At 32.9% G+C, this 13,784-nt stretch overlaps 1 long non-coding RNA gene across 1 annotated transcript in view; it reads right to left on the bottom strand.

Moving 5' to 3' along the window:
- The window catches only part of LOC111085250, a 54,864-nt gene extending 41,451 nt beyond the window's left edge, over positions 1-13,413 (bottom strand). Inside the window, exons 1-2 of the long non-coding RNA XR_002610077.1 lie at positions 13,257-13,413; positions 12,535-12,602 (exon numbers count right to left, since the gene is read on the bottom strand). This is a non-coding gene — a long non-coding RNA (uncharacterized LOC111085250). The remainder of the gene's footprint in view (positions 1-12,534; positions 12,603-13,256) is intronic.
- Positions 13,414-13,784: the final 371 nt, after the last annotated feature.

The following is a 13,784-nucleotide window of genomic DNA, read 5'->3' on the forward strand; positions in this document are numbered from 1 at the left end:
ATAATCTCTTTAGACTTATATTCAATATTTCTGTAGATACAACGTAAAATCCTATTTGCCCTACCACTAGTAACAGCACAGTGTTTGGATGGTTTTAGAGACTGATCAACTACTACACAAAGATCCCTTTCTTTCATGACACTGTTAAGGTTATTCCCATTCAAAATATACTTATAATTTAAATTATGATAACCCACTTGTATTATCTTTCATTTATTATAATTAAAACCCATTTGCTATTTATTTGCCCAACTCACTAAATGAGCTAAATCATTTTGTAAATCAGCAGCATCCTCTTCAGAGCTAGCAACACCCAAGACCTTAATATCATTTGCAAATTTAAGTAATTTATTGACCATTCCTTCATCTATATCACTGATGTAAACAATACCCTATAACTATCATAATTTACTGAAGGTGAAATAGACAATGCTCTGTACACAAAACAACATCATATAATATGTCATTTGGTTGATTTTAACTTTAGCTTTCCATTGATTATAAATAATATAGTATAAAGCATCAGAGAGAACTATTGGCAATTTGTGAAAGAGCGGATGTGAGTTAGGCATGGTAAGTTAGTCTGATTTTCTAGTTATGGCTCATTAAACAAATAAGATTGATGGTTATAAAAAATTGTTTTACCTGAGTAAAACATATTTTATAATGAGTAATGTACGTTAACTTCCATGCTTTTGGGAAGGGTGGTAAATAAATTATAGAAGAGGGAAGACATAGAGAATAAATGTCACAATTATCATACTAAGGAAGATAGGGGATTTTTTAAATATTTTTATCTAAAATAAAGAACTTTAAACTTATATAATATTAACATTTGATTCAGTAACTATGTTTTCATGCCAAGTTTATTCATATACAATGATAATAATGCAGCTTAATTAAATTTTGAATGTAGCTCTCCAAAAGGTCCTAACATGTACACTTTAACTTACCTATAGTGGAAGGATTAAAGATTATTTTGCGTAATAACTATTTTCATGTATATTAAATCCCATTGTAAACAAGGGCTCAGGAGTTAATGTAATTTGATTTTGAAAGGGCTTTGCAGTGGTCGCTACGGAAGAAGGAAGACATTGGAAAGACATACTGTTACGCTGTTATAGATTGTTGAATGTTATTTAATATTAATATTATCACTTGTAGTGATCTGAATTGAATAACAAAAGATTAACTAGATTTAGTAAAGTTGGTAAATAAAAATAGTTGAGTTAAAGTTTTAAATAAGAGCTTAGTGGTATAATCTGTACTACAACGTTAGATTAGGCTTAGGAAGTAAAAATTGTACTTTTAGGCTTAGCTGTAATTCATCTTACTGGTAAATTGTAAAACAGGTTAAGTATACTGTTTGATTAAACAAATGCAATTTAAAGACTAGTTAATTGTCGCTTCGTGTTTTAAGGATTACATTATGTACTTGAGTTTAATTTAGATCCATTAGTTTAAATTCAGTTTATAGGTATGTTATAAATCAGGCTAAATACCTTGTATTATCACTATTAATATTAATATTACGTTAACATCATAACATCATCAGTTTAGCTGTTGTATTCCAACAGAATGTTTCGTTGATTAATTTATATTTCAGAATTTGGACGCAAGATCTAAATCAGTTCTAAGCATATATAATGTTAGAATCATTAGGAATTTTAGCCTTTTTCCAGATTAATTAAAAACTTTGATACATTTAATGACAAACTCGGCAATGTTTTACTTCTTACTAATGTACATGCCCCTCTCCCTTCAGGTAGTTCAACGTCAAGTCTGAGGGCAATACTGTGGGCAATACACAGATAGCCCATTGTGTAGCTTTGTGCTTAACAGCAAACAAACAAAAACTAGCATATGTTGGAGTTGTACAAAAATTTCATATGATAATATCATATAAGAATAATGTTTGTAACATAACTTATGTTTATAATTCGGTTTGATGTCAGGGACTAAAAGTGTAGAGCCACAGATCTGAATGTCCGCACTTGGTAGATGGAGAACAATTGGATAATTACAAGTAGCATTCGTTAGAATTTGATTATAGTGTATAATAAGTTCCAATTCAATAATTCAATGTGTGTTGTAGATATTTTAGAATAGTTTGTTGTTATTTATGCACAGAAAAAACTGCATGAACCACCAAAACGTTGTCACGAAACTTATGTGCGCGGAAGGTAGAGTTATGGGAAACTGAAACTTTATGGGAACATTCTAATTGATCTAATAACCTTTAAATACAAGCTATATATCAACATGTATAGATAGCTAGATAGACAGAAATTTAGGCCGCTATCAAGAATTGTTACAGAACAAGCTTCTTCGCAAAATAAGCTTGAACTTATAAGAATCATCATTCCCTCTTGCACTTAGTACTTTAGACATAATGTTCGTTCCAATGAAAGTTTCCGCTTCAAGCTCTTAGAACCTCTTAATTTCTGGAAAATATATATAAAATCAATAAAACACCCACAAACGAATTATTGCTTACTGCGATTGGGCGCATGTTTCATTATGTGCAAGTAAATAACTACAAAAATGAATAATGATCGTTTATATTTATTGAGGCAGCCACTATTTATAATGCGATAAACACAAAAGACCCGCCTTGAAACGGTTAAATAAGATCATTTTCATATCAAACTACAATGTATATCAACTGTTCCTGTTTCCTACAGAAAACACATGACTTCAGTTCTTGAGTTACGTTTAAAATTTCAGCTATTTTCTAGCCATTACAATATTTTGTTATGAAATATCAAATATGACGATATTGTATGTTTAGAAATATCAGAAAAGAATGACATTTGTCGAAAATATCTATCAAAGTCTCAAGAGGAAACCCTTTTCAGAAAGAAAAAATAATGAATCGACAACAACAACAAAAAAGAGGAAGAAAGAGGTTTGTTGGTATACTGGAGTGTCACATCTAGAGTATCAAAAATTAGCGGAAGTGCGGACATTGAGTTTTCTCAGAAAAGTGTCAAACAACAATGTCCCCGAGCTTTTGTTCTCTCCTGTGTCGTGCTGTAGAGATTACGTGTTCTCATTGTCACAACGAGGTTAACAAACACCTAAGATGTTTAGCGATTAACCTCTGTGATGGTGCATGTGATGGGAAACAAGATTAAAAGAGGTTATTGTAGCCAGTTGCAGTAAAAACGAAGACTCATATTTGCACAAGCTGAAAAACTTGCCTGCACGAAAACCATTTAGCTATATGCCAAAGTATAACATTTACCAGCAGCAGTATAAAGCTAAACAGTAGGACGATGTTGAAACTTACTATTGTCTGTTGACTTTCACTTGAAATTAAGCAGCTAAAAAGCTCTTTTACCCAATGATGAATAAATTCTAAATGTTACAGTAGAATGATGTTAAGGTTCTTTATTGTAAGTTGACCAACATTAATTTGAAGATATGCAGCTACCAAACCGTGTTCTCTACTGAAGAATGGATTACAAATATTATACTAGAACAATAGTATGATTCTTTGTTGTCTGTTGAACTACATTCATCTGACAATATACAGTTACCAAGCTTTGTGAGCCACTGAAGAACTAATTCTAAATGTTACAGTAGAATAAGGTTGAGACTATCTACTGACTGTAGACCTACGGTGATTTGAAAGTATTCAGCTATATTGTTAGTCAATGAAGAATAAAACTTGGAATGTAACAATAGGATTATTTCGAGGTTCATTGTTGTCTATTGATATATGGTTAATCTGAAAATGTTCTGCTGCTACCAAGCGTTATTCTTCAATGGTGGCATTCTTTTCTTTCCATTCTTCATTTCGAACTTTTAAAAATTTTTGTTTCTGTTTTACTTACCGAAAAGTGTACGTTTCATTATGATATGTGTATCCTTTCTATGAGCAATGCTATCTATCCAGAGAGACGAATTAGAACTCATTTCTATGTCTTAGTTGTGGTTAATGTTACGGATATTTTACAATTAGGTTATTTTAAAAACCTTAGGTGTCCATACTTTATTGGGCAGGATGTTTGGCTTAATGGTTAGCGCGCCGGAGTTTGGGTCCAAAGTAAAAACCTGAATGTGCCTATAAATACTCTCTGCGCTTTCAGTTGTTAGAGCGTTATAACCATGACAATCCATCCCACAATTAGGTTAAGAATACCATGATAGGTGGCAGGGATCAGCTGACTGGCTTTTTTATCTCTGTATCAACAGTTTTAATTTAGAGACAGCTATGCTTGAACATTGGGGTCTCCGATGTGGCCGCTCAACCCATGAGTTACATAGGGTGTCGTTCAGGTTAGAAATCCCAAATAATATAACAACTGGCCTATTAAAAAAATTTCTGTTCTACAAAAACGCAAGTAAAGAAACCGAATTTTATAAAATTAATAGATCGTGGTTACAGGTAAAAAGAGTTAGGATCTTTAACGTTGGTGTTAACTTCACATATAATATGATAATTTGTTATTCCTGCATATCTAAGTCTACTGTTGAAAAATCCATCTAATATTCAGATAGGAAACAAATGATGTTTTCCAGCAAAAAAAATAAAAATAAAGACACACAATAGTGTGTCGTGCGGCCAAAACTACCCGTAGGACACACTGTGTGTTATTAACGAGAGTGATAGTTTAACGATATTCCACCTTCTGTAGCTCGGACTGTGTTAATCCCAACTACCATATATTTTTAGTGGATGTATTCTACTGGATCCTTACTTCCCATACCCAATTTCAAGGCAGTCCATTAATAAATATACGAGATATAAAATATCTAATTTTGATTAAATTTCGTCCTATTTATTTCTTCGCATGGAAAGTACGAAAACTTTATTTTATAGAAAAACATACTTAACTTCTATGGATTTTTTTCTAAATCTGGTCCACAGATAAATCTTTACAATGTACAAATAGTTGTCAAATTTGATCTAAATATAAACCTCATGTTCAAAGTTATTAAACAATAACCGCTCAATTTTGCCCAAAATTTGTGCGCGCGCCTATGCAAAAAGTCACGTGAACTATTGGTCTGAAATTTTCACTCCAGCTGCATGCAGGTGATGACAAAAAAAAGTTAATCTAGTTTCCATGGCGTAACTATAAAAGAAGTTATGAACACTATTTTAAAGAGGAAAACTACCACCATATATTTTATAAGGAATCTGGTTGGTTCTGTAAAGTAAAGGTCTGTTCCGAATAATAGGGTTGCGATCCTAAAGTTTTTGTTGGTTACTATTCAGTGTCACTTTCTTACATGCTGTGGTTTGTTGGTGTGTAGTGACAAAAAGTCATGATATATAATGCAAAACAACTAAGGTGTGAAAAAAAAAGGTGTGTTTTAAAAAAAAAAAGGATTGCGTGTGCTACTTAAAAGAATGTAATCAAAATTGGCGGCCAAACTGGTAGCTGCAATTCTTGTCAATGCTATAAATGTAGCTACCAGTTTGGCAGCCAATTTTGATTCTATTCCTTTTAGTCGCACGCTCAATCCTTTTTTGGCCGTACCTTTTTTACAACCTAAGGTGTTTTTGATTGGATAAAATACACCAAGAACAAAATGTGTAACGTTAAAAATAAAAATACTCTGCAATACCCTCAATAATATAATTTTTTGCAGCTAAGTAAGAACTTGTTTTTAAAATACACTTTAATATGCAAAAACAAGTTGACGAGTAGATCTAATTTTTATTCGGGCTAGGCATGGTCTAATGTTTAAGGTGCTTGAACCACCAACCATGACTACCTTTTCATTATAATGTGACGCTCAACCTCACCATTCGTTGGTAAAGAATAAGCCATGAGTTGGCAGTGGGTATTGTCAGCCGATTGCCTTTAGCGTTATTGAAAGTTCAAAATTCAGAACGGTAGCAGACAGCCTTAGGAGCCTTTCCATTGTTACGTATTTGAATTTCAAATGGTATGAAATTGAAGTAACTGATAATTTACAGTTAGTAGTTAAATTGTACTTTGGATTTAGTATTTAGATAAATGCCGAAAATAGTCAGTTCGTAATATTTTTTAACATGATTGATACACAGTTTTCTTTTTTAACACAAATATGTTTTAATATACACACAACAGTACAATTTAGAATAACAATTATTACAAATAGTTATTACAAACAGTGATTTATAAACAAAAGTTTCACAAACTTATAAACAATATAAAGTCTACTTTCTAGTCCGGAACTTTCTTCATATCTAATCGAGGGTTCACGATGAGCGAGTAAATTACGAGTTGATGTAGGTACGATTCGCTTAACTGGAAGCTAGCTGGCTAATCAAGCTGGCTATCACTAATCAAACGCCGATTTTTCCACCGGTGACGTTAGGTTTGTTTGTTTCTAATTACGCACAAAGCTATACAATGGGCTATCTGTGTCCTGCCCACCACGGGTATCGAAACCTGGTTTCTAGCGTTGTAAGTCCGCAGATATACTGCTGTGCCACTGGGGGCGTGACGTTAGGTAATGCTTTCGTAAAAATACTAATGTCCGATGAGAATCCACTGAAGTTAAATAACTTGTTATGTTCGAACTTTGTAAAGGTTCCTGGTTAAATATCTGAAGTTTTTCGCTTGGTAAGCGTTATAACAATCACAGTTATAACTTACGAAGCTTTGTAGCACACTGATTATAGCGAACTAATAATAAATACTCTCTTTGGCGCGTCGCGTTGGTTATATTTATAGCCATGTGAAGGCATTCTAGAAATTTCAGTTTTACATAACAATACTGAGCTAACACAAGTATTTACGTACATACATATATTGTTGATTCTTACTCTCGAGAATCTTTTACAACTTTGGAGAATAGGCGAGAGTTTCACAATACATATTTAACAGTATAAGCTATGTATGTTTCTAAATATAATATCAATCTAAGTAAACGTTGATATAATAACAAATTCATTACACCATAAACAAACAAAATGCAGTACAGGATGGTACTGTACCTTTTCTTCCCCTTAGTTGTTATGTAACTGTTTTCGAAATTTCTGTTTACCTCAAATTTTGGTTTATTTTAGAAAGTCGATCAAGTAAGCAATTCAAGTTTTTTTTAGGACCGTTGGTTGACCCTATGGACTGACCTCTGTATTTCAAAGCTGACGAGCCGGATTTGAATCCGTGTGATACCACAAAATATTCCCCGCACCCTACGCTGTAGATGTGTTATAAGAGTGATAGAAAATCCCTTACCATGGATGACTGGCTGCACTCCTTCTGGTCACTACCTCAAAATTAAGAATGGGACCAAATAGCCTTAGTAGATGTTCAGTAAATACGTAATACAAATACAATCCATTCTGCAGTTGTGCACGGGACCAAGGTCACTCTTATTGGTCATTAGTACAGGAAAGATAGTTATAACGCCATTTGTGATGTGCCAGAATAGACAGCTGTCTTTTATGTTGGCAAATCAGGTAATGTTCCAAAGTCTTAGCCCTCCTTTGTGCAAATGTGGGTGTGGTCTTGGATCACGAGAGTGATATAAGAGCCCTGAGCATCTTAGCCTTGTGTATTGAGACATTCTCAGAGGGATTAAATTTGAATTTAGATGTATTGAGACATTCTCAGAGGGATTAAATTTGAATTTAGATTTTATTTTGAAATTTTGTGGTACTTAGATTCTTGAAACCTCAAAGGATTTGCTTTCATTCTTGTTTTAATTTTAAAAGTTAGTTTAGCTTTTTTTATTCATCAGAATCATATTGGACTGGTGAGAGATAATCCATAAATGAATGTAGCTAACATGCAATTCGTCCATAATGACTTCCTTCATCAGTACTGGGAAAAGCAATGGGTCAACCATGTTTTTCACCTCGTGTTGTGTAGATTCTATAAACATTGCGTATCTTCTTCCCAAAAACACATCACATGCCTTACAAATATTCCAATTTAGGACTGACTTCAGCTTCTTTACTAGCATTCAAAACCACACGTTTTTTTTTCTTGTGAACTTGCTCATCTACCCTTGATTCCTGAAGTAACAGTATGTAGAGTTTAAGCTTGTTCACATGTCGATCACAAGTGCATGTTTCACACCCCACTATAACTTCAATGCATTGAGCTGTCAACAGACAACATTTGGATCTCTACAGCCAGAACCTAGTTTCTTACCAGTCAGGTCCAATTATCTTACTGGAATTTTTCTTGTATTATTGTTTTCCTCTAACATATATTTTGGCACACCGCTGCTTTAAAACATTTGCTTATATATAAATTCATTCATCCATTCAACATTTTCCGTGGACACTAAAACACATCTACATTGGGAAGAGGGCCATACATCACTGGGAGTTGCAATTTTGGCCCAAACCTCACGAGATTTTGAGAACAATTAGTTTACTGTTTACAGTTGTTCTGTATATTATCATGGCCTATAACAGGTGCTTATTGCAGTCAACAGTTTATACTTGTTTATTCAACCATACCATTAGACTGAGGATGATAATGCGAATTGCACATTTTTACCACACCTAACAATCTGAACAACTTTCATCAAGCAGCTGGTACTGTATTGAAGCAATAGTGTGGCATTGAATGTAGCTCCTTGACCTGTGTGGACCTCTCCAGGTGCTTGGATGTGTGATACTCATTGTTCAGCTAAGATATCTACAACAGGATATATTAATATGTCATCCAATAGAGAAGATAAAATATAGATTTCTTCATGCATATATTGAGTATTTGTTTTGAATAGTCCGTATGCAAAGCAATTTTCCTGTTAAAATTACAAATACTTTTCCTCATCTCAAAAATCTCAAATTTCCTCTGTGTAATCCCTAAAACCTCTTAAATGCATTTCAAACGTTTTTTTCACTAAAACTTTATAGTTTATTTGTTATTTTCTCTACCCTATCTCAAAAAGGGATCGGTCAATTCAACCGACTTCGTAACCACCAAACAAAACAAATCAAAATAAACCTAAATTACCTTTTTCTTTTCTACAATGACTTCAAATTGTAACATGAAACACATTCGTTTATCTTAAGTAGCTCTAAGTTCGTAACAGTATACATCTATTTATAATTAAATGTTATTGTTTTATTGCTCTTTTTGTTGCTCTTTGAACCGTGTCTAACTACTATCCGCGCCATTATAAGTTATAAATCACTCGGGAAACGAGGCCCAGCATGGCCAGATATTTAGGGCGCTCGACTCGCAATCTGCGGGTCGCGGGTTCGCATCTCCGTCACACCAAACTTGCTCACCCTTTTAGGCGTAGGGGCATTATAAAGTGACGATCAATCTCACTATTTGTTGGTAAAAGAGTAGCTCAAGAGTTGGCGGTGGGTGGTGTTGACTAGCTGCCTTCCCTCTAGTCTTACACTGCTAAATTAGGGACGGCTAGCGCAGATAGCCCTCGTGTAGCTTTGCGCGAAATTCAAAAACAAGCAAACAAACAAACATCAAGTGGAAAAGGAAGTTTTATAATAAATATTAAAAACATAGTAATAGAAAAAACATCTTTGATACGGATGTTATTATCTCTAAAAAAATTAGTTCATAATACTCGAATATTCGTAGTTATATTAACGCTGATGATGGAATTTAAGAAATTTTGAAACGTCCGTATTAAAGATGTTTTTGGTATTACCGTATTTTCAATATTTTGTATCAAATTTTTATGTTTGAGTTTGTTTTTTTTTGATTCAATCCTGTTGAACAAGTTGGCCATCTGAAACATTGGTGGGTAGAAGGATTCCACTTTTCTGATTTTTAAATAATCGTTTACAGAATTTCATTTATTCATATATGCTGATATGCGATCTTACAGTTAATCATATTACGACAATTCCATGTATATGTTCAAACCCGTTACAAGGTAATTTGTTTAAGGCCAGTTTGCTCATTTAGATCGATAATCCCGATTCATAAAGTGCTTTGAAAACAAAATTTTCCATTATATAAACAAAACGTTTTATTCCTAACATGCATAAGGTTATGGGCGTATACATTCACTATCTGTTTTGTACATAGCTGTAATTATGCGTAAGTCAACTTTAATGACTAGTAATTGAGAAACATGAAAAGTACAATCTATCAAAATCGTATGTGTTTAACTGAGGCATTTATCTATTGTAAGCTCTCCCTTAAAGATTCAAAACACAAATGCTGTAGCCTAGTATCTTTTGAGGAAGTGAAGGAGACTAAGCAGGCAAAGTATTGTAATAAAGCAAAAGAAGAGTGTTTGAGTCAACCTATTCATTTTTTGCTTGCTTGGAACACGCTTGAATAGATTGCGTGTGTTTGATAAAAATGGGTACATCCGGAAAGTGCGTGCATCCAACCGACGCCCAGTAGCCAGAAAAGAAATTTGAGGGTCCACACGGGTATGAAAGGCAGAAGCACACTATAGAATTGCATCACAGCACAAGTCTGCAGGCAACCTGGGTGGTCCTTCACAACGTGTGTGGTGGGGAAGTACGGAGGTCCAGTAGGAAACGCCGTACCTTTCTCGGCCACCCTAACCTTTAAAGTGGCATTTGAAACTTATTAACCCTTACTCGTATTGTTGATGACCGATAGGACTATGAAGAGATAAACAAACAACTGTTTATATATATATATATATATATAATGATGTACAATTACTGCTTCTGTTTAATGAAACTTATCGTATTTTACAGCCTCTTTTTTCTGTGCTAGTTTTGTTGTTTTTGTCGCATTATAACGACTTTTGTAGTATATGTTTTAAATTACCTTCTGTTATAATATGTTTGTAAGACATTTGTTTTACCAAAGTTTGGGTGAAGAAGAAAAGGTAAGATTTCCTATCCATGGAGAGTAACTCAAAACGTTTCGTTGTTACGAGTAGTTGAGATTTGTTTTTGTTTTCTGCACTCTGTACACCACAAGGAATCGAAACCTTCATTTTTTCGTTGTAATTCTGTAAACCTGACCCATCAAGTGACTTGTATGGTTGAGAACCAATCGCTTCAATATTTCAAGGAATGATTGCTCGCCTCTTATCTGACATAGGTGATAGATATGACATAATTCTGCTGCTGATCAACAACCAAATTTGAGTTATTGATTAAGCTATGTCAAATATATCTTGTTGGTTTGGACTTCTACACCACAGGCGACTTCTCTCCAATGTGTGACTTGATTTATCACTGTGTTGTAGTGTAGCTACACTAACCATTCATTGACCTAGCTGTTCTTACATTGTGTGCTTTGCATACTAATGCACAAACTGAAAGATATACATTGGTATTTGTTTTTTTAATATCCTTACACTAAAGACTCAAAGTGTCAAATGTTTATTAAATATAAAAATAATTTTAAAATCACGCGAAAATATTACAGTACTTGTGTAGCGATTGCATCCATATGTTTCCTCTACAAGCTTTTAAAATGAACTTTTAATGGGACATATAACAGAAAATCTCTATAACCTATCAACATGTAGCTCCAAATTTTACATTTTTATATTGATATTTGTTTTAGCGCAAACATACACAATATATTAGTTTTGGCAAGTTTCGCATTTAACTTTGCTAATATATCAGTCTGATCTCTTAATCTGTGGAACTGGTACTTCAGTAACGATGTATAATATTAAATCAAAATATACTGTAAACAGTTGCATATTGTAGATACTCAGAATAAGACCCCCGCCCCCTAAGCATGCAAAGAAGACATGTATATACTATTACCTATTCAAATGGAGAATACTTGATATTTTGGACAAACATATCCACGTTTCGAGTTCTAGGCTTTAGTTTTGAGTAGATTATTAGACAAAGATATGTGTATTATTGTATTATTTTAGTAAGTAATTCTTGACTATTGATAATTGATCAAAACTAACAAAGAGTTCAATTATTCAATAAAAACGAACTAAAAGGTATACATGAGGAACTTAAGGTAGTAAACCAGATGTACAACATAAAACATGGATTTATTTATATGTTTAATATGAAACACTAAAAATGAAATATTCTAGGCAATACTACGAAACGTTAGACAGCTATAAGTAAATGTAAAGTATAAGTAAATAAGTATGCGGGAAAGACTTGAATAAGTGAATTTATGATTTACATTTAGAAACAAAAACATCGTTAACATTGTGGACTCAAAAGACCTAAAATTAAGCTCTAAAAGTCACCACAAAAGAGTAGGCTCGGAACGGGAATACTACAGGATTTCCTGGAGCAAACAGGTTCCCATGTTATAAACAGGAACTAAGGATTTATAAATTTAGACTAAAATCTAATTAAAATATTTTACGGGAGTGGAGTTATAGCGTAACATAGCACAACAACCTACGCCTTTATTACCTCAGGCCGTGTTAAACTAACTTCATGTTACAATTTAAATTAAGTTATTGCTTTAAACTATTGAATTTAAGATAATCAACTGCTATAATTTTTGTAAAAATTCTGTTTTTGAAAAATATTCTTTTATAACATATAAACAGCTGAAAAAAAGACTTTTTCTATAATTTAAAGTTTGTGTATTAATTATAGTATTTAAAGTAACTTATCAAAATATCTAAACTAATTGTAGATAATGACATATTTGAAATGCTCAAACTCACCATGAATCGATCTATTCATGAAGTCCATAGTTCTGTTTCTACGTCTATAAAATGAGCTAAACAAAAAGCTGTTGAATAGACATAGAAAAACAAAACGAATTTGATATATTAATATCAAATTTAAATCAGAGACAACATAACGATAATATCTTAAATACTATTTATGATCTTATATAAAGGTGCATATTAATTATTTCATTCAATAAACATGAAGCTTTTTACATATATCATACCTATTTTCAACACAAAGCTAGAATTACTTATATTTCAAACAACTTTAAAGGATCTTTAATTAAAAACAAAATATCACAATTTCCTTTTCGTACAAATAATTGTAAATATTACTCTGAATATAAAGTAAAAGAATCATGGAATCAAACCTTCAAAAAGCCCAGAAGTATTCACTTGTGTTTTGAATATTAACTCTGATCAGCTAGATTTATATTGCTGTCCATATTTTTGTACTGAATTAAAAGCACGTTTTTTTAAGATTTTCATCAACAATTTTAATTATATTCAAACATCAAAGCTACTGAAAGCTATTATCTTTATTTATCTTATCAGCCTGGATTTACAATAAGTCTATAATTCTTTTTGAGTACCACTTTATACTAGAATACTGTTCATGAAATTGTATTATCCTTGTTACATCTTTTACGTTGCTCAATTAATACCTATACAAAATACAAGTATATAGAATCTTACACTGGTAATTAACTCACCATTATTTACAAGTACGGGTTGATTTTGTGAAAGAGCTTTGAATTTCGAAGACGACGAGTCAGGTTCGAATCCATGCCATATCACATAATATTCCCTACATTTTAAACCTTGGAGTGTTACAAGAGCGACGGCCAACCTCTTAGCGTGAATGGTGGGTAGTAGTTTACTGCTGAATGGTTGCCATCCCTCTGGTGATTAGTTCAATATTAGGGACGGCAGCAAATAGCTTTAACAGCTTTGTCATGAATATGAAATCAAAATACTAACATTTATTGTGCACACAGCTAAAAATAGGGGCGCTTGATACATAATCCAGTAAATCAGTAATAACAAGCATTATATATATCCTAACGAGTTTTCACTGGAATATTTCCTGATTATACAATCCTTATATTTTTAAATCTTTTAATCTATTTGTTTTCATAGAAAATGATCTAGTGTTTTAGGTACATTCAACGTCTTTTTGAGGACGTCCAGGAAAAATGTCCTTGAACTATAGGCGTAATTAGCTGAATATGTTGTGTAAC

This window comes from Limulus polyphemus, unplaced genomic scaffold (assembly GCF_000517525.1).
Source record: "Limulus polyphemus unplaced genomic scaffold, Limulus_polyphemus-2.1.2 Scaffold13, whole genome shotgun sequence".
NCBI lineage: Eukaryota > Metazoa > Arthropoda > Merostomata > Xiphosura > Limulidae > Limulus > Limulus polyphemus.